Source organism: Candoia aspera, chromosome 2 (genome assembly GCF_035149785.1).
Source record: "Candoia aspera isolate rCanAsp1 chromosome 2, rCanAsp1.hap2, whole genome shotgun sequence".
NCBI classification, from domain to species: domain Eukaryota; kingdom Metazoa; phylum Chordata; class Lepidosauria; order Squamata; family Boidae; genus Candoia; species Candoia aspera.
In genome coordinates this window covers 95948262-95971848 of record NC_086154.1, presented here as the reverse complement: position 1 = coordinate 95971848, position 23587 = coordinate 95948262, and positions in this window count along the sequence as shown.

Below are 23587 nucleotides of genomic sequence, written 5' to 3'. Positions count from 1 at the left end.
CATGAGTCCAAGTTTATTAGAAACTTTTCCAAGCTCATGAGGGGCATCCTTGGGAAAGGGATTTAAAAAAGTCAAATAGTGACCATGATAGAAAACTCTTGACTTTTTTGACCCTCTCTTATGGATGCCCCTGCACCTCATCTATAAAGTATAGTAAAAGATATGAGTTTTGTCAATGGTACTAAAAATTAACTATAGGAATATATGCTGACAATGTACATTCCTAGCTGCTGAGGGCTGACTTAAAAACAACAACAATAACAACAATTAAGTTGTGAATTAATCCTACATGGGCTTAAATCCAGGTTAAATAAATATTAAACCTATTTCTCTGACTTGGATTGCTGTATTCTTCTTCCATAGGACTGATCAGGGAAGTGTCTGATATACGGTCATAAAACTGTGTTTTCAACCAGACTTAAAGGGAATATCATCCAGTACTTTTTGCAGTGATCAGATTATACTGTGATATATTCTGCCAACATTCCCTAGAAACATCTGTTCTTGAAAAAGACCAGGCCTGACAGGAGCTGAATTGTCTTTAATAGCTGTATGTCAGGAAGAATGTCAATAGTGCAGATTTCAAAGGATTACTATCATGAGCTATATTACTTCCTTGCAGCCAGAATCTATCATCTTGCCTCTGTGTCAAGTTAGTTATCCGTGAATTCCTTCCAGCTGTACTTGGCTTTTAACCCAGCATCTGATACAACTGGTGGAACTGGAAAGAGATGGGACTTTTGCAGATTTCCTCTTAAGGTTCCTCCTACCGCTGTTCTAGAGTTTTTTCACCCATCCAGAGCATAGTTTCAGAAGGTATAAAAAGCTGCTGAGGGAGTTTATTATCCCTTTTCTGGTGACAGGCACATCCTTAATGGGCTGTGTTCAATGTCCATCAATGAGAATATAGTTAGGATCCAAATCATGCATTCTGTAAAGTGCCAACACACTGAAAAAAACAACAATTCAACATAAACAATTGCAACAAGTGCTATTATTATTAATATTGCTGCTAATACTACTATTCTCTCCTTGCCAATTTACTTTAAAGACTGAAGTGGCTTTTTTCATCCCAAAATTGATAACTTTTATCTGCAGGAAATGAGAGAGCAATATGAACTTTCAAGGTTTTGGTGTTTTTTGACTTAGAGTATTGTACTTCTGTGGCAGTGGACTTAAGAAGATTAATACATAGATATCCACCTAAAATTATATTAATCTCTGAAAGGATGAACTGAATTGTATGCCTTAAATTTAAAATAGAATATGGGCCAGGGTGGCAACTGATGACAAAATTACAACTGCTTGGAATTAACTCCTATTTTCCTCTTTTAACAGATGATAGAAAAGGTCTTACAAATTGTTGGCTGAGCACTACAGAGCTTCAAATATATGTATTATTAAAGCAGCAATAATCATCTTATATAAATAACCCAAGACAGTGACATAAACCAGTAACTTTATCCAAGTCAGAATATTAGGTCAATGTGTTCTTACTCTGGAAGATCAAACCACTACTGTATTTGAAACTCAAGGGAAGTTAATGTATTTTTAGTAGCATCATCTAAATTCCACGAAAGAGACCTGTGAGAAAGAATGTGAAAAACCATGTTTATGGACGGGGAAAAAAGGAAATGCATATTTTAATTCTAACATGTATGGACTTGCTTTAAAATGCACTGACATATCAGAGATACACAATTTGTATCTCCCCCTTTTTCATAACAACTCTATAAAGTGCATTAGGCTGAGAGATGAGGAATGGCCCAAAGTCATTCAGTTTGTTTCAGGCTAGAGTTGGATTTAGGTCTATCCAGCCTATTCTCTCTCTTTAAATACAACAGCATATTTGAAAGCCCAACCAGGGCTCTCCTGACTGGCATGGAGACAATTTGTTGCATAACTAAGGGACAAGTTGTTGTTGTTTCTTTTAACCAAGCCTCAGCATAGTTTACTGTTTTAAGTAGTTGTTTTATTGTATTGTGTTTTCATTTTGTTTGCCACCCAGAATTCTCTTTTGGTAAATGGGCAGCTGTATACATTTGTTTAATAAATAAATACATGAGATGGTACCTGTCTTTTGCCATCCATTGTAGTTGCACCTTTCTTCAACACTGGCAATAGAATAGCATTGTCCCTTTACCTGAGTACAGGGACTTTTTGACCCTGAGAACTCAGTCTTTTGACCCTGAGAACTCCAAAGACTGCGAACTCAGTCTTCAACATCTCACATTTTTTCTTCCTTACTCCCAATATCTGTTTTAGGAGTGGCTGATGCATTCAAATGGAAGACAGGATATACTGAATCTCATGGGTTGGTACACAAGTAAAAGGCTTCAAGACATTGCAATTCCTTTCATATTATACCACTGTGTGGAAGGACTTTTCAGCATACTCCATCTGTATCTATAAAAAAGGGAATGATATTCACTCTCTATGAAGAGCCAATTTTATTAAGCTTCAAGCAAAGATCAAAGCTACAGAAAAACCAAAAACTACAAAAAAAAAAAAGAAATAACTAAAATAGCCTTCATAATTAATAGTAAAGTGGCTAAAGCAGTGCTTGGATACAATCCAAAAAATGATAGAATGATCCCAATTCGAATTCAGGGCAAGCCATCTAACATCACAGTGATCCAAATATACGGCCCAACCACAGATGCTGAAGAAGCTGAAGTAGAGCAGTTCTATGAGGATCTGCAGCACCTACTGGACAACACACCTAAAAGAGATATTATTTTCATCACAGGAGACTGGAATGCTAAGGTGGGCAGGCAGATGACACCTGGAATTACAGGTAAGCATGGCCTGGGAGAACAAAATGAAGCAGGACATAGGCTGATAGAATTTTGCCAAGACAACTCACTCTGCATAACAAACACTCTCTTCCAACAACCTAAGAGACGGCTTTATACATGGACTTCCCCAGATGGACAACACCGAAATAAGATTGACTATATCCTTTGCAGCCAAAGGTGGCGGACATCTATCCAGTCAGTAAAAACAAGACCTGGAGCTGACTGTAGTTCAGATCACAAACTTCTTATTGCAAAATTTAGGATCAGACTAAAGAGATTAGGGAAGATCCACAAATCAGCTAGATATGAGCTCACTAATATTCCTAAGGAATATGTAGTGGAGGTGAAGAATAGATTTAAGGGACTGGACTTAGTAGATAGGGTCCCGGAAGAACTCTGGACAGAAGTTTGCAACATTGTTCAGGAGGCGGCAACAAAATACATCCCAAAGAAAGAGAAAACCAAGAAGGCAAAATGGCTGTCTGCTGAGACACTAGAAGTAGCCTAAGAAAGAAGGAAAGCAAAAGGCAATAGTGATAGGGGGGGATATGCCCAATTAAATGCAAAATTCCAGAGGTTAGCCAGAAGAGATAAGGAATTATTTTTAAACAAGCAATGTGCGGAAGTGGAAGAAGACAATAGAATAGGAAGGACAAGAGACCTCTTCCAGAAAATTAGAAACATTGGAGGTAAATTCCAGGCAAAAATGGGTATGATCAAAAACAAAGATGGCAAGGACCTAACAGAAGAAGAAGAGATCAAGAAAAGGTGGCAAGAATATACAGAAGAGCTGTATAGGAAGGATAACAATATCGGGGATAGCTTTGACGTTGTGGTCAGTGAGCTAGAGTCAGACATCCTGAAGAGTGAGGTTGAATGGGCCTTAAGAAGCATTGCTAATAACAAGGCAGCAGGAGACGATGGCATCCCAGCTGAACTGTTCAAAAACTTGCAAGATGATGCTGTCAAGGTAATGCATGCTATATGCCAGCAAATTTGGAAAACACAAGAATGGCCATCAGACTGGAAAAAATCAACTTATATCCCCATACCAAAAAAGGGAAACACTAAAGAATGTTCAAACTATCAAACAGTGGCACTCATTTCACATGCCAGTAAGGTAATGCTCAAGATCCTGCAAGGTAGACTGCAGCAATTCATGGAGCGAGAATTGCCAGATGTACAAGGTGGGTTTAGAAAAGGCAGGGGAACTAGGGACCAAATTGCCAATATCCGCTGGAGAATGGAAAAAGCCAGGGAGTTTCAGAAAAACATCTATTTCTGTTTTATTGACTATTCTAAAGCCTTTGACTGTGTGGACCATAACAAATTGTGGCAAGTTCTTAGTGGTGTGGGGATATCAAGTCATCTTGTATGCCTCCTGAAGAATCTGTATAACAACCAAGTAGCAACAGTAAGAACAGAGCATGGAACAACGAACTGGTTTAAGATTGGGAAAGGAGTATGGCAGGGCTGTATACTCTCACCCTACCTATTCAACTTGTATGCAGAACACATCATGCGACATGTTGGGCTTGAGGAATCCAAGGCTGGGGTTAAAATTGCTGGAAGAAACATTAACAATCTCAGATATGCAGATGATACCACTTTGATGGCTGAAAGCGAAGAGGAACTGAGGAGCCTTATGATGAAGGTGAAAGAAGAAAGTGCAAAAGCTGGCTTGCAGCTAAACCTCAAAAAAACCAAGATTATGGCAACCAGCTTGATTGATAACTGGCAAATAGAGGGAGAAAACGTAGAAGCAGTGAAAGACTTTGTATTTCTAGGTGCAAAGATTACTGCAGATGCTAACTGCAGTCAGGAAATCAGAAGACACTTAATCCTTGGGAGAAGAGCAATGAGAAATCTCGATAAAATAGTTAAGAGCAGAGACATCACACTGACAACAAAGGTCCGCATAGTTAAAGCAATGGTGTTCCCCGTAGTAACATATGGCTGCGAGAGCTGGACCATAAGGAAGGCTGAGCGAAGGAAGATCGATGCTTTTGAACTGTGGTGTTGGAGGAACATTCTGAGAGTGCCTTGGACTACAAGAAGATCCAACCAGTCCATCCTCCAGGAAATCAAGCCAGACTGCTCACTTGAGGGAATGATAGTCAAGGCAAAACTGAAATACTTTGGCCACATAATGAGAAGACAGGACACCCTGGAGAAGATGCTGATGCTAGGGAGAGTGGAGGGCAAAAGGAAGAGGGGCCGACCAAGGGCAAGGTGGATGGATGATATTCTAGAGGTGGCGGACTTGTCCCTGGGGGTGCTGGGGGTATTGACGACTGACAGGAAGCTCTGTCGTGGCCTGGTCCATGAAGTCACGAAGAGTTGGAAGTGACTAAACGAATAAACAACAACAATCTTAATCCAAATTGTTAAAGATAAATGAAATCAGCCAAACCCTAAAAGCAATCCAGATAAATATACTTAAACCCTTATCCTACTTCAAAATAAACCAGAGCATTTACATATCCCCACAATGTGTACAGCTTTTTTCTTTAAAAAATTGAACAGCCCAACTGCCCCCCTCAAAAACACCAACTTCTCTTCAGGAGACCTCCCATACATAATAGCCCCTTCTTTTCCATGGTGTTCTATCAGAAGATCAATTTTACTTATGGCTTGCAACTCAATCTCTCCCTTTCTTCAACTCGACTATCGTATCTTCATGCAAGTTTTCAACAAAAGTCCCAACCTCACTTTTAGAAGAGACATTTCTGTCACTGTTAAATTCCTCAGTTTCATCTACCACATCCCGAACCAGATGACACATTTTAGATCTCATATCTTCCACAACGTCCTGAATGCCTTGCATAAAAACTTAGTAGGAATCAGAAGGAATCTGTTTAAAATCTCAGTGGAAGTCAGAAAAAGTCTGTTTAAAATCCTCCATGTCTCATGCAGTAGATTATGGCGCCCCCTAGGAGCTTAACCAGTGAAAGTCAAAGATATGAAATAATTCTGAAATGTGTTTACATAAGTGAAAGTGAGATATACAGAGAGTTCCCCAGAGAAAGTAGAAGCAGAAAATTGAAAGTTCAAAACAGCCAATTCAACATGTAGGAAAATGCTAATATCTTCAAATTTAGTACAAAAATAATAACAAGAAGACAATTATTTACTCTCAATCCTCCTTAATATTTGGATGGAAAACAAAGTCCAAAACCTAAAAAGATTTTTTAAAAAAATTGATCCCCAAAATAACAATAAGCCCCAAGAGAACCCACTTCTCCTTGCTGTAGAAAGCCTCTCTTAGGGTAGGCGTACTTAAAATAAATATAAATTGGGTGATTTAGAAATGAGATAGCCCTTTAAGGCTACAGCACGGCTTGGAAAATGGTGACATTCCAGTCTCCCAGCTAGCTCTTACCAGTCAAGTGTGAATGCTGTTTGTGATCTTCTGGCTGCAAGCAGCCATTCAGAGGACAGATGGGGTAATCCCAGGTGTTTTCCTTTTCTGGAAAAACACTCCTGACTTCAGGAAAAACCTGCCTGAGCCAGAAAAAACTGCCTCATTGTCAGTTCTGCCTGCTGAGTCTGTGGGCACAGCTGTTCAGTCCGCCATGTCCACACCGGAAGTCCAAAGAGCCGATTTTCTAAACATCTATTCTAAACATAATAATTCATAGCTTCATAATAGCTTCAATTGTTCAAATATTCCTGGAATAATTGTGAGGTTTCAGCTGGCTTCTGACTCAGAAAATGAAACTCTTTTCTGAGTCAGAAGGGGAAACAGAAACTTACCAGGCAGAAACCAGGAAAACAAAACCCAGAAGTTACTCAGCAGCACAGGAAAAGTTACAGACACTGCTTGGCCAGTCTTCGGAGGAGGATTTGAATCCTCCAATCAACACTCAGGAAAGGCATGCAGAAAAGCATGTGAATCAGAAAGCAGCCCGATTAGCTGCTGGAGAGAAAAGGTGTGGAAAGGATTGGCATAAAAGGTAGATTTGCGAAAAGCAAGCTGCTGGAGGCAACTGATCCTTCAAGCTTGCAGCCTCAGCAGAAGAGTCCTTACCCACGTTGGAAACCTTGTCTGTAGCCCGAGGGGTATCAGTGCCTGTGTTTCCAATCATGGAGGACCTGAATCCTGCACATGCTGTCACAGAGGATCCTTTTCCAGCCAATTCTAACAACCTCAGCCTTGCGTCCAGTTCCGGACCTCGCCGCTGCCATTCCAGGCATTCAAAGCATGTTCCCAGCCTTGCTCCAAGCTCTCAGCATAGTCCAAGATCTCCAGTCCACTTTTGTTGTGCTCCTAGCTCTCAGCCTTGCTCAGAATCTCCAGTCCAGTTTTGTTGTGCTTCCAGCTTCCAGCCTTGCCCAGGATTTTCAGTCCAGTCTAGTAGTGCTTTAAGTGCCCAGTCTTGTTCAGGAACTTCAGGCCCATCTTGTCATGCTCTGGGTCCTCAGCCTTGCCCAGGATTTGCAGTCCAGTCCAGTTGTGTTCCCAGCTCTCAGTCTAGTCCAGAGTCTCCAGTTCAGTCCAGTCATGCGCCAAGTTCCCAGCCTAGTTCCAGTCTCCAGTCTCCAGTCCAGTTCAGTCTTGTTTCGAGTTCTCAGCCTTGTCTTGAGTTTCCAGCTCAGTACAGCCTTGCTTCCAATGACCAGTCTAGCCTGGAATATCCAGTTCAGTTCAGCCTTGCCTCCAGAGCCAAGCCTTGCCCAGTGGTTCCAGCTCAGTCTCATCTAGCCTCCACATGTCAGCCCAGTACGAGTGGTATTTCAGATTGTGGACACTCATCTCCAGTTCCAGCCTTGCCATGTGTCCTTGATTCATCTAGCTCTACAGTTCCAGTCAGTGAATCCTGCCTAGCGGTCCTGCCACAGCCTTCACCTTCAACCTTGCCGATTCTCCCATTGTTGCCTGGATGGTCTTAATTGGAATCAGCCTACCTCATTAATCACATGGACTTATTATTCTAAATAGTTGTATTAATAAAGATTGGTTTTTGATTATAACCCTGCCTGGCCGCCTCATAGTCTGAATAGGACAACGATCAACAGATCTCTCTTGGAAGCACTTACTGGAATGCAAGGGGAGTTGTTGTTGATGATGATGATGCCTGGCTTGAATCCAAGAATTGTTTTAATATCGTAAGTGTAACTGGTAGAACAAGTACATTTCCATAATACTTTCCATTATATACTTTTAGACCAGGATGACTTAGATACCTACGGTGTATGATCTGCTCAGAATAAAGCTCTGCTTTGAGATTATATTGCTTTTCTCCAAAAAAGAAAACGGTGTAATTAACCAATTTAAACTAAGTTTGCTGTACATCTTTCATAATTACTTAAGCATTTTCAATTATTACAAACTAATACTGAAGTAGACAGGGTGATCTAGCAACTGATCTTCTGTATGTTTAATTTAAAAAAAAAATAACAACAGAATTGTTCCCTGAAAAATAAATCAAGAAGACAATTCACCAAAAATATGAAAGCATGCACTTATAACCATGCAGAAACCTTAGCAGGTTCTATAGATATATACAGTTATCTTATTAACTACGTCTTACTTTAGTTCAGAATTCTGTAACCCAGGGTCCCAGGATCACAGGCAGCTCTCAAGTTCCTTTTTGTGACTTGGGGCCTACTCCAGTGATACTGGCTGAAAACTGACAGCACATTTTTCTTGCAGTTTTGAAATGGGAATTGAAAGAAAATGGTACATCCAAAAGCAGCTATTTCATAATTACACACTGATAAGAATGACAAAGAAAACTCTCAGCACTTCAAAAATAGTGACTTAGACTTTTGGCCAATTAAAGATTGCCAACCTCATGTGCTTTTTAGCTAATGAATCAATAGTTGCGCATATGGATTAATATGTAAATATTTAACTGATATGCTCAAATGATAACATTTAATAGGAAATTACACAGTAAGTCTGAGGCAAAAAAAGGCATACCCTTAGTTTTGAGTTGGGCATCAGAGGACTGTCCGTAGGACTGCTTTGGATTCAAACCGAGAAAGGAGCTTTGGATTGTGAGGAAGTGTTCATATAGCATGTCTCTGCAACTGCTTAAAGCAGCTGCATCTTTTCCTAGGATTCTGCTTCTTCCACAGCTGCAGCTCAGTTTGCGGAATGACATCTTTTATCCATTTGTAGACAGATACTGTTTGCATGTCCCTGTGCATGCCAAAGTACCCTTTTGCCTTTGGAACTGAAGTATAATACAGCCCTAGTGCATATGGCAAAGTATTTATTAACTTACACATATATATGATGATTGAATTGAAAGTAATGCCTCCACTGTTATAAGTTGCCAAGATGGCAACTGATAGATCTAACATGTCCTATAGCATCCGTTCTTTCACTTCAGTGGGCAGGAAATTGCTGTGAGAAAAAGTTGTGACTATTATTCATGAAATGGAAGCCTGCACTGAGTACTGATCACATCACTTTAAGCAATGAGCCATGATTGAATTTTTGACTGCTGAAGGAGTCCCTCCAGTTGAAATTCACCAAATGTAAATTGTTTGTGGTAACAGCTATGTTGCTGCATTACTGTGCCAAAAAAAAGTAAAGATGGTGAACTGGGAAGAGCAGATTTGTGTGATCAAGACAGAAGTGGGCAACCTGTGACAGCAACTGACGAGTTTCATGCGAGAAAGGTTGATAAACTGATTAAGGACAATCAGTGGATCACTCAAAGGGAAATCACTGACCAAACCAACTTTTAGCCATTGCAGTGACATCTGCAAAGGGGGGTCAAAAAAATCAAGATGATAATTGCAACTGCATGATTGAAGCCCCACACTTGTTGTGTTGATGTTGCCTAAAAGTACAAAGGGGTAGGGCTTTATCACACATACATGACCACCATCTTGCCATTTTGACCCCCCTTGTGCAAATGTCCCTGAGCCAGTACAGGTGATAAAGCACTGGCATAACATGATCAAATGCTTGGTTGGTCATTTCTGCTGTCTCCAGCAATGACATTCAGGATACACATTTTATAAATAATTAAAAAAAAAAGTGAAACACAGTCCCAAAGAGCAGATTTTTAACACCCGCAAACTGTAAGGCTGATCTTTTAGCAGGTCATGTCTGCAATCTATCTGAAATTATCTGAAGCAGAATGAGATGGTTTTAAACATTATGTGGGAGAACAAACATTATCTCAACCACATTGGAAGAAAAAGATAGATAAACTTGTGTATCATCTGTGTTCCTCTCAGTCAATATCTCAACATGTGTATTTCCTTCATGTGCTTCACATAAAGAAAATCAAAGCAACACACTGAGCTAACCTCTTTTGGGTTGTTGTACTGTTAGTGTTTTATTCATTAACCCCAGAAGACATTTTGCATACTTAGTCCCAACAGTTCGATGTAGCAGTTAAAGCACAGTGGAGGAAGAGTAGAACTCTGTGATCATGAATGTTAAGGGGCTAGGAATACCTCAGCACTCCCCTCTGGAAATGAGTGTCCAAACTAGAGCAGAACCTCTCACAAAGGAGGTCTCCTCGCTATTCCAAACTGTCTTGCAACAAGCCTGATAGACAGAGTAACTGTTTCCTGCAAAGCAAGTAAACAGAGAATTTGTGGATAGAATTTATAGCTAGAAGAAGAAGAAGTATTCCTGGGAAAATGCCTGGCAATTCTGATCAGAAAGTGATAATGAACAAGAATTGGCAAGTGCAGTATGGCTTTATGCTGGGCAGGAAGTGTGCAGACCCAATTTTTGCTGGTCAGCAGGTCACTGAGAAATGCATGGAAGTGAGAAAGTCCACTGTACATTTGATTCTCTAATTTATGTAGAATTACTCCCTCTGTCAGATCCCTCCGTAGTACAGTACTTCATTTGTTTGATCTGAAAATCTGGCCACTGCCTGCTCTGGTCATCTGATTTTACTTCAGGTACTCCTACAAGCTCACTCTTAGTGCAAGCATATGCACTAAGCATATACTAAGTTATTTTTCAAGTAGAAATATGGCCGTGCTGTTGTTGGAGATTTGAATTCAGCAGGAGCCATAGTTAGGGGATGTGTACCAGAATGTTTTGTGGTATCCTGAAAGAATGGTGGGAGGAGATGGGTGCTGACAAATTTGATAAACAAACAAATAAATAAATAATGAAAAATTAATTAGAGAATGTAGTAGCAACAAGAATAATGCTCATAATATTGTCTTGGGTGCAGAATATAGCCTTAGCACTGTTGTTATTTAATGCTAACAGGCATTCATTATATTTGATGCAAAAAGTAAATTTATTTAGAAATATATGAGGTCAAAAAAGCCCACCTGTGGCTAAACTACATCTTGAAGAGATGGAAACACAGCAGAGAGAGAGTGACAGGAAGTTCCCTTTGTCTCTTAAACAGAGAAACTCATTCAACTAACAAGGCCAGGAGACAGACGAGAGGGTGAAGACCATTCTCCTTATCTTGAGATTGAGAGTGGTCAGAACAACTCAGATGCAATGAGATAAGGAAATCTCCAACAGCTATAAACATTGCAAACCAAAGGTGTGCAGCAGACCACTTATTACCCACCACATTTCTATCAGCATTTGCACATCTTCTTTTTTTCCATCTATTTTTTTCCATCTTTATACACATTGATGTACTTGCTGCAAGTTCTTTACAATTATGCCTTTTGCATATAACCATAAATACATTAAACAATCAAGATAATGTCATACCTCCTTGATTAGACCCTGCTCACTCTTGAACCATTAGCTAGTTCCCATTCATTCTCGTGCCCGCTTTATTTCCATTGTGTAGATGCTTATTGCTTTCAGCAACCAAGCTTCAACTCCATGTTTTGTATAAAACATTATGTAATTCAAGCCTATTCACTTTATTATATGTTTTCTCTCTTTCTTTCTGCTATATCCTCTCTTTTGTCTCATCATTTTCCCCCCCGGAAGTGGGGCTGCTTGGAGGCAACAAATTATTTAATCAGGAGTATGAACTGATTATTTCTAGAGGATCATAAATTGCCCGCTATTGACTCAGTTGTGTAATCTAATGTTGATTGATTAAACCTCAGTAGAATCTACATTGTAAATCTTTTTGCTTCAGAGATATCCCTGATAAATTTAACTCCCATTTGATTCTCCACAGGAATACGTGATATGCCACACATCATTGTGTACCATTTTACATAATGGCAGAAATGGGTGGTGCTTTCTCAGCCATGGAAGCAAAGTTGGAACATCATATAATGTTATTTTGTACCTTTAACAAATGTTGTTTAAGACTGCCCTAGCCCAAATCCATATTTTATCAGAAAGGGTTTTTTTACTGCCACTGTATTCTATTCTGTTGCTTATGTCTCACTGTAAAATATGGTTTTCCTCTTGTCCAATTTCCAGGGCATATGTCTTAATTGTAGAGTTATTTATCTTTTCAGGCACCATGCTCTCCTTTGCTGATATTTGGGAAATTTCATCTTGAGAAACTTTCCCCCTTTCCCTCCTCTAAAGTCCATATCAAGTTCTTTCTCCTCCTCTTCCTCCTCTGGTCTTTTCTACAAACCAACATGTAAAATTAATGTCTCCCTTTCCCACACTCTCCCAGGTTTCACCTTTTTAGTTTGGTTTGGTTTGCATGGTGCTCTGAATGTTCACTTCCTCAGACAGGGCCGCAACTAGTGGGGGGCAAGCAGGGCATGTGCCCCAGGCGCCATGCTGGGGGGGGGCACCAAAATGAGCATGGAATCCATGTTTGCTCCGGGTGACACAGACACTAGTTGCAGCCCTGCCCTCAGAAGTAAGCACTATTTAATCATAGCCTTGATAGCAACAGCAGTTTCCCCTGTCAGAGCAGAAAGTAGGGTGATAGAGATCTTTCACTGTTATCATCTTTCACCATTCCTTAGCTGTCTTGTAAGAAGCTACAAATCTTTCCAGACTTCCCATTGTCACAGAGTAAGACAATACCAGTTCCAGCTGGTCATTACTGATATTCATCTTAGACATATCCATGTTGTGCATAATTGATTACAGATGGCAATTATTCTCAGGAACCATCCATTGTGATGTGATAGGAAAAATACTAATATTTGCAGATTAAGGTTTATTCAATGGACTATTCCATAAAGGTTTCCATTAAAAATTAATATTGAAATTCCTTTAATAATAATGCCATTTTTCCCTTGCTCTTTTCCTTTACCTTCAGAGAAGGAAGCCTGAAAGTAAATCTCTCATCACCATCTGCCATATTTTTAGAAAAAAAATGCCATAGCCTCACAAGTTTGGATGTTGTCATTTCATATATGAATATACTTTATCTGCATATAGTGGATCACCAATCTATGAACTGTAATTTGTATTGATCTCATCTTACTGATAGTTTTCAGTATGTATCTGATCTGGCATGTAAAAACCGCCAATTTGCTGTATTTCAGAGATCATGTCATTTCATTTGGATCATGTCATTTGCCTTTATTCATTGCATGTAGTATCAATCATGCAACCATACAGCCATTGGAAGTGGCCATTCAGAGCAAAAATTTGGAGAACTCTTCTTTCTATAATGTGGTTAAGCATTTGGTTGTCTAGAACTGCTGGAAAAAATGTTTTGTATTCTTTTGTTCTGTGTTTGTTTTTGGAAGGAGACATACTGACTACAAGATTTAATTTGGACCTGATTTTGCTATTTGAGAAAATAAGAGATTCCACTGAATCAGAACACCCTGTTTTGACTCAGATTAAAATCAGAATAGGGCAATATTTTGCTGAATAGCACAGGAAACCTGAAATTATTTGCTTTAAAACCAAACAAAACAACAACTTTGTAGTTGATTGGGATGAAACTTTCAATAAGAGTAGACTCTTGTGAAATGATGAGGTGTGACCCATGTCAGAGAAATAAGTGTTCCAATCTGTCATGAAAACATCTTTACAAGTGCCTCTCCTGCCAGTCTTAATGCCCAGACAGTCTTCTTCTGAGATAAGTAATTTTTCCGCTCTTAAGCCATTTATGGCTTTAAAGGTTACAACCAACCATTTTGACTGAGTTCATAAAACAATTGACAACTAGTACAGAGCTTTTAAACCAGTCATGATAAAGTCCTGATGTCATGCTTTGGTTGACAGTCTAGCTGCCATATTCTGAAGCATCTGAAGCTTCTGGACAACTTCAGGGTTAGTACACGTGAAGCATGTGACACAGTCTAATTAAGATGGTCCTTTCTATCCTTCCTACTTATACTTTTGAAGTGCTTCCTTATATCACCAAATACTTTTGAAGTGCTTGAAGAGAGTTACCATCCATCTGTTGTTGCAGTCAGGATGTCTAAGATAATGAATAGAAGGGGCTTTTAAAGCAACATATAAATGCAAAATGTCATCATTATCATTCAGAGGGATGCTAATTAATTATTGACTTTTTGAGGCTTTTTATGGATTCAGATTAAAAAATAAAACAATAAAACAACCTAGCAATTATGTCAGCAAATTTACATTTGCCCCAGAATTCCTCAAGGACCATTTCATCAGAAAGGTGACTTTGAAAGGAAAGATGAAATCTCAAAGCCTCCACAATATAATGTAAATATTGTCTGTGTGCTATGATTAGGAGTATTTAGCACTCCAGTCACACCAACATCTGTGACAGCCATGCTATGACAGAGTAGGCAGAATTACTCTGGGATTTATGTCATCATTTGGGCACTTGATCTACAACTAACTACTTTGGCATTCATAAAATACACATTGTATTATACTTGTGGACATATCTATCCAGATAGAAGGCACACACATTTCATATTAAAATAGAATAATGTTAATACTTTAGTGAAGGATTGTAGGACTTTTCTTTGCATTTTTATGCAATGACTAAATAATGAAGGTATGAGATTATAGACCATATCCAATTTTTCTTGGTGTTAAATTGCTTTGTGCTTGAATTAGTTATTATGCCAATCTGACAAGTATACAAATGATACTGTTATTAATGCACAGTCCTTTCCTCTATGCATTGCATAGGGGAGTTATGTCAGGAATGGGTAACCAAGCAGTTCTAAAACTACACGCAATCCCCAAGCTGCATTTGGTGGCCCTGTTTGCTTGCTGAAGAATTGCAATACATTTCCCCAACTAGTTGAAATGAAGAATACTGGAAAACTAAGATGCATGTGATCAAATAACAAATAGGAAAAACTCCATCTATCCCAAATATTTTGCCTCATCATCCCACTCACTGATCCCATGAAAAATGTTAAATGTGTCACCTGACACCAGTAGGTTCTCCATCACTATGCAAAGCTGGGTGGGGGAAAGGATTCTGTTATGTGGAATGTAGAAATGCCCACCCAATAACATGTTTCATTTGGATTCCTACCCTAAGCAAAGGACTAGACTCAATAGCCTCTTCCAACTCTGTGGTTCTGAATTCACCCTGCCACTGTATAGCACCACTGTAATTGTGCATAGTGTTTGGTTTTCTGTCACAACTATATATCCTGTTATATTAGCATTAAAGACTTTGTTGGGTGAAAAAAAGAGGAAACATGGTATATTTTCCATCACACTCTGGGAGATCCCTATATGCCAGGTATGCAACTGGTGCAGTTCTCTGGCTATATTTCTACTGTCCAAAATGTGAGTAAAACTATATTAAACATCCAGGACTTGCATTTCTGTTGAGTTTGCTCTAATCTAGTTGCACATGTGTATTGATTATTTGAAGTCTGACAATTGTAAACTGTAGTACTGAAATGAGGACTTGCACACATGGGAAAAGCCATTGTGGGGAGCCTATTACAGATACTGTATGGATTCTGTGACATTTTCAGGATAATACTTTTCAGTTAAGGCTTGGGATACATTTATCAAAGAGGGGCACCAGACACATAACACAGAAAGCTTGGTGCAACTATAGATAGGCAGGAGTCAGTTTAGGTGGGCATAATCCTGAGAAATCAATGTATATCATGGAACACAAATCTATCTAATAAATAAATGATGTACCAAATGCTTTTGTGGGAACCAACATTCCTCAGCTTTCACCTCCCCAAGTGAAAGGTTGTTCTATTTAGATTATATTGTAATAAATGTGTTCGTGTGCTCTTTACTTCTGATATTCAGGCTAAAAAGTGTCATTGCTTATGTAGTCAAATCATCAGCATACACTTATAATATGGGCTTGAAGGATCATCAGACATAGTAGAAGCACAAACAACTCTCAAGAAAAATGTCTAAGGAGAAGAGAAACCTCAAAATAGATCAGGCAGGAAGGAGGAGTATACTGAGTGGCCATAACATGTTGGACAATCCCCACAAAACCAGAAGGGAGAAGAAATTTGGTGAAATATTTTACAAGTTATTTTGGCTGACTCACTGGAACAACTGACACTGGTAACATTTTGTGGCAGTGCATTTGGCTACACATGTAATGTTGTCAAAACAGAATATGGTTTGGAAGAATCCATAGATTAATGGAAACACACACACAACACAACACACACGAGATAATATCCTTCTTCCCCACATACTCATAGGAATCAATGAAGAAATCCAACATGTCAATGGAGACAAACCTATGTATGTATTTGCCCCCCAAACCCCAGAAAGGTAGCAGCAAACAATTTTCCTTCTCTTGCTATTTCAGTTCTAATTTAGTGCAAAATGTTTTTTAAAGTCCACTGATGCAAAAACTGCAGCTTATAATGTTTGTGGGAATGAATAGGGGTTGAATAGTTGTGGTTGAGAGACAGATTCGCGATATATTTAGTGATGACTGCAGATCAGGTTGTGACTGGTTTGTAACCATCTCACAGCCTGTCTAGGGTTTCCAGGGTGTTGCTACCCTTCCCTTACGCAAACTGGGTTGTACCAGCAGCATCAGTGAGGCATGGATCGGGGAGGGAACAAAGCAAGGTGCATATGGAAGAGCCTCAACACTTTCTTGAGAAGATGGGCAATTCCGCCACAGCTTTATCAGTAACGGCTACAAAAGTTTGGTTCGGGAACATAAGCAGAACTCTCTGGGCCTCAAGACAAATAACTCATCTGGGCTGCAGTTGTCTGCATCTCTTTGCTACCATTTAATCCAGAGTTTGGCACCCTCAGTATAGGATGCCTATTTTCCCTCCCCTTATTCCTGTACAGTCTGGAAGGAGGAGGAGAGGGTGAGAAAAGGAAGAGTGATCATCAGGGCCAGGGACTCCAAGTTTTCCACTTCCATTGCAGCTATTGCTGCTGCAGCAGCAACAATTCCTGAATCAGAAGCAGCAGGGGGAGGAGAAGTGGTAACGGCAGCATTGCTGCTCAATGAGTACTCACACCTCAACTGTCCCCTAATTCCTTCTGCGTCCTGTCATTCTTCTTCTCTCAGGCCTATTGGGGCCTTGTACTTAAGTTACCATGTCTACCATTTGACATAGCAGCAAAGAGATATTGATAGCTCTACTCTTTGCTCCCATCTAGTGGTCGGCTGGAATTTTGCAGCCCAGATCTGGTAACCCTACCTTACTTAATCACATTTGTTGAAAGTATGGGGCAGAGAGTGGGCAGCAAGGGAGAGCTGAGGTGGAGCTCCGTTTCTATGAGCTTCAAGGTGGCCATCTCCCCTACATTCACTAGTTTTATGCCATTGATCTGGACACAGTTCTACTTCCTGGACAGCCTCTCTGCTGGATGACTGAATATTCCTTTCTCTGGCAGCTAAGTATCATTGGAGATGGAAAGGTTTGTGTTACCGCATAAGCTGGTATAGTACGTCATTTGCCACCTACCTGAGGACTATCCTGACATACTCTTTTGTGGTTGGAGAATTGAGGTACCACCTGCTAGATTTCTTATGGCAAGCTTGTATCACAAGCCACAACTCAGCATCCTGTTCCTCCAGGGAATTATTGGAAGCCATCAAATGATGTAGTTATGTCACCATAAGGACTGACTGGGGGAGGGCTGAAATCACCATTTTCAGGATGATTTGGGGGCATTTGGAGTAGGTGTGGAGTTTTAAGGGTAGGAATAGGAGCAATTCAGAAGGCCACCTGCTCAATTTCCTCCTTTAAAACTTCCCAAAGTCAGTCTAAAAACAGCAGCATTAGGTCACTGGGGGAATGAGTAGGATTAAATCTCTCACTTCTATTTCCATTCTGAATTTTGGGAAATGGCAGATTTTCCTGCGATCTGACCATTTTGATGCTTCATTATCTTAAAGTATTGTGGAGAGAGGTTGCCCACTCCACCTTACAGGGACCCTATTTCCTGGGTCACAGAATATATCTCATCTGCTTCTCTGGCTATGAATCACTGTCAGTGTATCAAATGTCAACCGAGGAAAGTTGTGACAAATATGAATATGAGTCTATAGAATTAGACACAGATTAACAAATTTATTGGGAAACAAAAGGAAGAGAAACCAACCCCAGAGAGGAAATAGTCAGAAAAGTCTGATAGAGATGTCACTGTATTTATGGGCTAGAATGAACCAGATTGAAAACTTCAGATCTTCAACTTCACCCACTCCTGGCCTACGCACAGAAGAAAAAGTGTTGCTTTTCAGCTGTTAGCTTAAAATATGTTATAATTATTGGTATATAAGGCAGTATTACCCAGTTGCAGAAGCTCCTAGCAGCTTTTCAATTAAATGAGATCTCCCAAACAAATTCCTTACAACTAGGAATGAATGTATTATAGTCGTGTTCCCCTACTTCACATTCCTCCTACTTCTTTTGGCTTCTAGAATGAATGGTTTCAATTTTGGATGTTTCATCTGCCCCGCCCTTCTCGAAGCCCTCTGATACTGAATGTTGTTGCATATCTGAAGCTTCACAATTACCAACAGTGTAGTTTCTCATCTTCCTGATTTCAGATTTTCTTCCTGAACAGTTCTCAAACTCTTCAAGGAGAAGACCTGCAAAGGGATACCCAGTCAGTTTTCAGGTGACACAACTGGGAAGTTGTTCTGCATCTTGGTAAGAAAAATGAAAGGTACAAGTATAGGAGGGGGAAGACTTGGTTTGTCAGCAGTATCTCTGAAAGTGATCTAGCTTGGGAATTGTAAGTTAAACATGAGCCAGCTCTGTGCGTTACCTGTTAAAAAGGCGAATATTATTTGGGATTCACTAACAACTCACAGGAAGTTCTTCTACTCTGTTCTGATCAAACTTCATTTAGAGTGGAGTGTCTGGTTGTGGGCATCACAGTTATAAATGGAGAGTGACAAACCGTAGCAAGTTCATAGGAGGGCTGCTAAGATGGTGAAGGGTCTTGAAACCAAGCCCTCAATCTAAGGATCTTTAACTTACAGAAGAGATGACTGAAGAAAGATATAATGGCTGTTTTAAATATCTGAAAGGCTGTCACATAGAAAAAGGAGTGGACTTAATTTCTATTGCCCCAGGGGCAGGACTAAAAACAATCAATTAAATTAAATCTACAAGAAAGTAGTTTCAGGCTAGATGTCAGGAAGAACTTGCCGATTGCACAACCTGTCAGTCAGTGAAATAGGCTGCTTTGTGAAAGGAGGAATTCTTCTTTGCTAATCTTCAAACAGAAGCTGCGTGGTCATCTGTTAGAGATGATCTGGTGGACTCTGCACTGGATAGGCCAATCACTTTTTCTATATTCTCTCATGTCATTCCCACCTATCCAATCATGCTACCTAGCAAGATAACCTTTTTTTCCCTTGGATCTCATTCGTTCAGAATATCAAACAATTTCTCCTCAAAAGTCATCTCTGGTTCTTCCAATATCACCATTCATTGCAGTATAACATGCAGCTACACCATCTATGACTCCTACTTTCATATGGACCCACAATAATATAGATAGCACCACTTTCTATTCATTCTGTTGAGAGAATCTGCCCTGTAATATGTTTTAACAGAGGACTCATATTTTCTCTTCCAGCAGTCTCCGTATTTTTCACTCTAATTGGTTTCAGTTCCAATTGGTTTCACTTCCCTTTTCTTCAACGCCCATTTTTTCTCAATATCTTGACATTATCAGATGATGGTCTGTCCCACATTCAGAATCTCTTATTGCTCTTGTATCATCCAATAATTCTCTGACTCTTTCATCACAGTCAATGAAATCAACCAAGCTTTTTGATTCATTCCTTTTTACAAGTGTGCACATGACTAGATTATGCTTAAACCACATGTTCAGAACAGACCTTTTACTAAACAGATATTCACCCATCACCATATACTTCATTACTGTGCTTCTGAATGGCCCAGTCACTTTTTCCTTTACTCTCTCATTTTGTTCTTACTCATACATATATGTCCACCCTCTTATAAATTCATGTCACTAATTTCTTGCCCCTGCCCTTCCCAGATTACCTTCATTCAGAATATGGCACAATTTTTTCTAAAAGCATCCCTGGGTCTTTCATTATTACCATTCACTGGAGCTTGACATGAGTTTTTTCCAAGCTACAGATTCATATTTTCATGCATACTCATATCAACCTAGATGACACTAATTCATACTTTCTGACTTACATTTTAGCCCTTTCATTCATAATTTAACCCACATATTTACTTTCCTGCCTAGATTTTTCGACTCTACTCCACAAGATCAGACCACCTTCATTCAGATCAGTTATGTCCTTCCCCTTTCTTTAGTTTCACAGACACAGAACATGTTTTTCCTCTCATTCCATTTGTTAAGTCATACTCCTTACTATATACTTTTCCAAGTCATAACCTTCACCTGCCACAGTTGTCAGAAGCTGAGTCTATGAATATTGACCTACTATGACCATCACAGCTTGGATCAACTGAAGCTTTCCATAAAGCTTTTAATAAGTTAGAGGAGGGGCGAACTAGGTTACCAGCCTTAGTCATTGCCATCCCACATGAAGACTTCCATGCTAATAGTAAAGGCAGCACTAGTCAATTTGGGCACATTTTGGTCACTACACTTCAAGCACAACCAAAGTCCAGTTTTATTCCAAACATGCTCATGCCATTCTGTGCAATCTAGAAAGTACCTAGCAAGCCAACATACTGCTGCCCACAGCCCACCATCTAGAAAGTACATGCAGTGTACTGACATATACCCAGGACGCTTCTCTATTTTATAGATTTATTTTCCTTGTGCCTACTGTATTTCAGGGAAGAAATGAAATTGAATCTTTCTCACTGATTTGGAAAATAGGATGATGGAATACATTCTAAAGTATTATTCAGTCAAAATCTCTTAAATGCATTTGAACTTAAGGTCAAGGTGACATATGAAACTGCCTTTAGAATACGTGTGTGTCTCTCTGTATGTGTGTTTATGTGGGGCAAGTTAAATCTGGGATACAGTGCTTTTCAGGACATTGCATTTTGGCTGGACTGAAGGGAAATGAGGTTATGTGTCTGCTTGACAGAGGTCGCTTATAATTTGCCATTCACTATGTATACTAGTCATAATACTATTCAAATCTATAACACAATTGCAGGAGATTTTAATATATTAGGATTGCACTCTAAGATTTCCAAGTACATTCAGGGGAGAAGATCAGATCTTTTTATAATCTAAAAAGAGTTAAAACAAGCTGCCTTCTTACACGTATATGTTTTCCGGAAGTATTGTGTCTTAAGTTGTCATGAATTGGACCTAATAATTCCTAATAATGAGAAGCCTTCCTTTTATAGAACTAGCAACCCGGTAGTCATTTTTGTAGTTGGTTGGTTGTTTGTTCAGGAGAATTTCTTCTGAAGCAACTGCATATATGCTTGCAGCTCATATGGCTATTTTCTGTATAAAACAAGTAAACAAATCAATAATTCAATCTGCACAAAGCCTTATATGATGCAAAATAAGTTCCTTGGAAACCTAGCTCTGTATGTTTCTTTTAAAATCATACTTAGCATTCAAAATATCACGACAAAATATGAAAAAGGTAAAGAGAGTGTTTCAAAGATTCCTGTCTTATCTCCTGCCACTAAAGACCAAAATAAAAAGCTAAAGCTCATATCTCTGTGGATAGAGATTAAAACATTTGGGGAACAGCTAGTGAAAATCTTTCTTGGGTATCCACCTCTACATATTCAAAAAAAACTTCATCAGAAATCCCCCAAATCTCCATCTCCATCAAACTGAATTATGACAAAAATAATTGAAGATAAAAATATAATAATTCCTTTTATATGAATATATTATGATTGTCTTTAAAATACTGAGTACTTTGCTGGTCATTTCACTTCAGAATATTCACTTAGGAAAAATACAGACAAAAGCAAAACAACAAACGTGGGATGAGAGAAGGTACCTTATGGAGAAACCGATTTTAGCTTAGAAAGGTAAGAAAAAGAAAAATACATATAAAATTATGTAGTACGAAAAAGTGGTTAAAGGTAAGTTTTTATGTCATCAATTATGATGACTTGTGTATTTCCACCACAGTTGAAGGCAAATGCCACTTGGTACGGGAAGAGGCTTTGGCCTTTTTGTTCTACTTATGAGTTTCCCAGACTTACTTGGTCAACACTGAATGACAGAAATGGCCTTATTTAGCAGGCCATTTCTTCAAACAGCAGGGATATAAAGTTATTCATTCCCATGACTTTCAATAGGAAGAAAAACACAACTGAGAAATCTATAGACAGAAAAGGTTTCTTTGATGTCACTTCTGTCCTCTCAGTTTACATCTGGCAAGCCACTAGACTAATCAGAATGGCCCCATGTTGGAGCTTTGACCTGGGCATGAGATTGCTCCATGAGTTTCCTGTATTAAGATTGTTAGAAGTGCAGGGTTCTTTCCCAAGACCTCTGATTTCTTTCTTGTGGTGTAAATTCTACATGCCAGGAGGAGGAGATACAGGGATGAACTCAACTGCCATTTTTTTTTTTTTTTTGCCTTTTACCTGAGGAGGCAACTATCTGTTGAATACACCCTCCTTTATAAAGGCATCCTCTTTTCAAGAGTTTTAAACTACAGGAGAAGCCTCTGTAGATTGAGTAGGCTTTCTTCTATAGCAGTTGACTTTACATGCAGAGGTTCATAACAACTGCAAGGGAAGAGGTGTAGGCAACATGTTGGTTCCCTCTTCCTTTCCATTATGTGCAATGTTAATGGCTGACTTCAAGAAAGAGCAATAAAGAAATACCCCAAACTTCTATATTTTACTACAACCCTCACCTCATGGTTAAGAGAAGACTCTATATTTCTGATCCTGTCATCCTCCCAAATTAGGTATACATTGATAGTTTGGAAATTACCAAGTTCAAACCTAACAAAGAGGTCATCCAAGAGGTTAAATGATAATACAGAATCATCACCAACTTTTTCATGTGGATATTGATCCTGATAATGGCCTTGAGAAATTATTGAACTACAAAATCTCAGCATCAGAAAAGGTTCTGAATATTTGCAGAATACAGGAGCTTTATTTAAAAAATGATCCAATTTTCTTTCTAGGGAGGGAGGAAATGACATTGACACATAGTGTGGTGAGAAAGAATGAAGTGGAATGAACATTACTCCCCCAAACCTTTCAGAGTCTGAGCAAAGCCCCCATTTTAACTCTCTCATTCTCTTTCTCTCTCTTATTATATTGCTTTCTTATTCTCATGAGTTATTGCCAATGGTCTTCTATTTTCAGCTCAGGAAAATTCTATCATCTCGTTTCCACTCCCCACCCTTCCATAAACTTTTGAGGGGGCCTTCCATAACAGGTCAAGGAATCCAAGTCCAGCAAAGCAATTTTTCTTAGGAATGCCCGATTAGAAGCTTTTCAGGAGATTTACATTCTATGCAAAAAGTATTCTCAAATGTGAGGATTTTCTCATCCTGTTCACTAGGGTTAGGTGCTGCATGAAGACATAACCACCTTCCCTTTAAGCTTTCCAGTACCATGGAGAGCTCCAT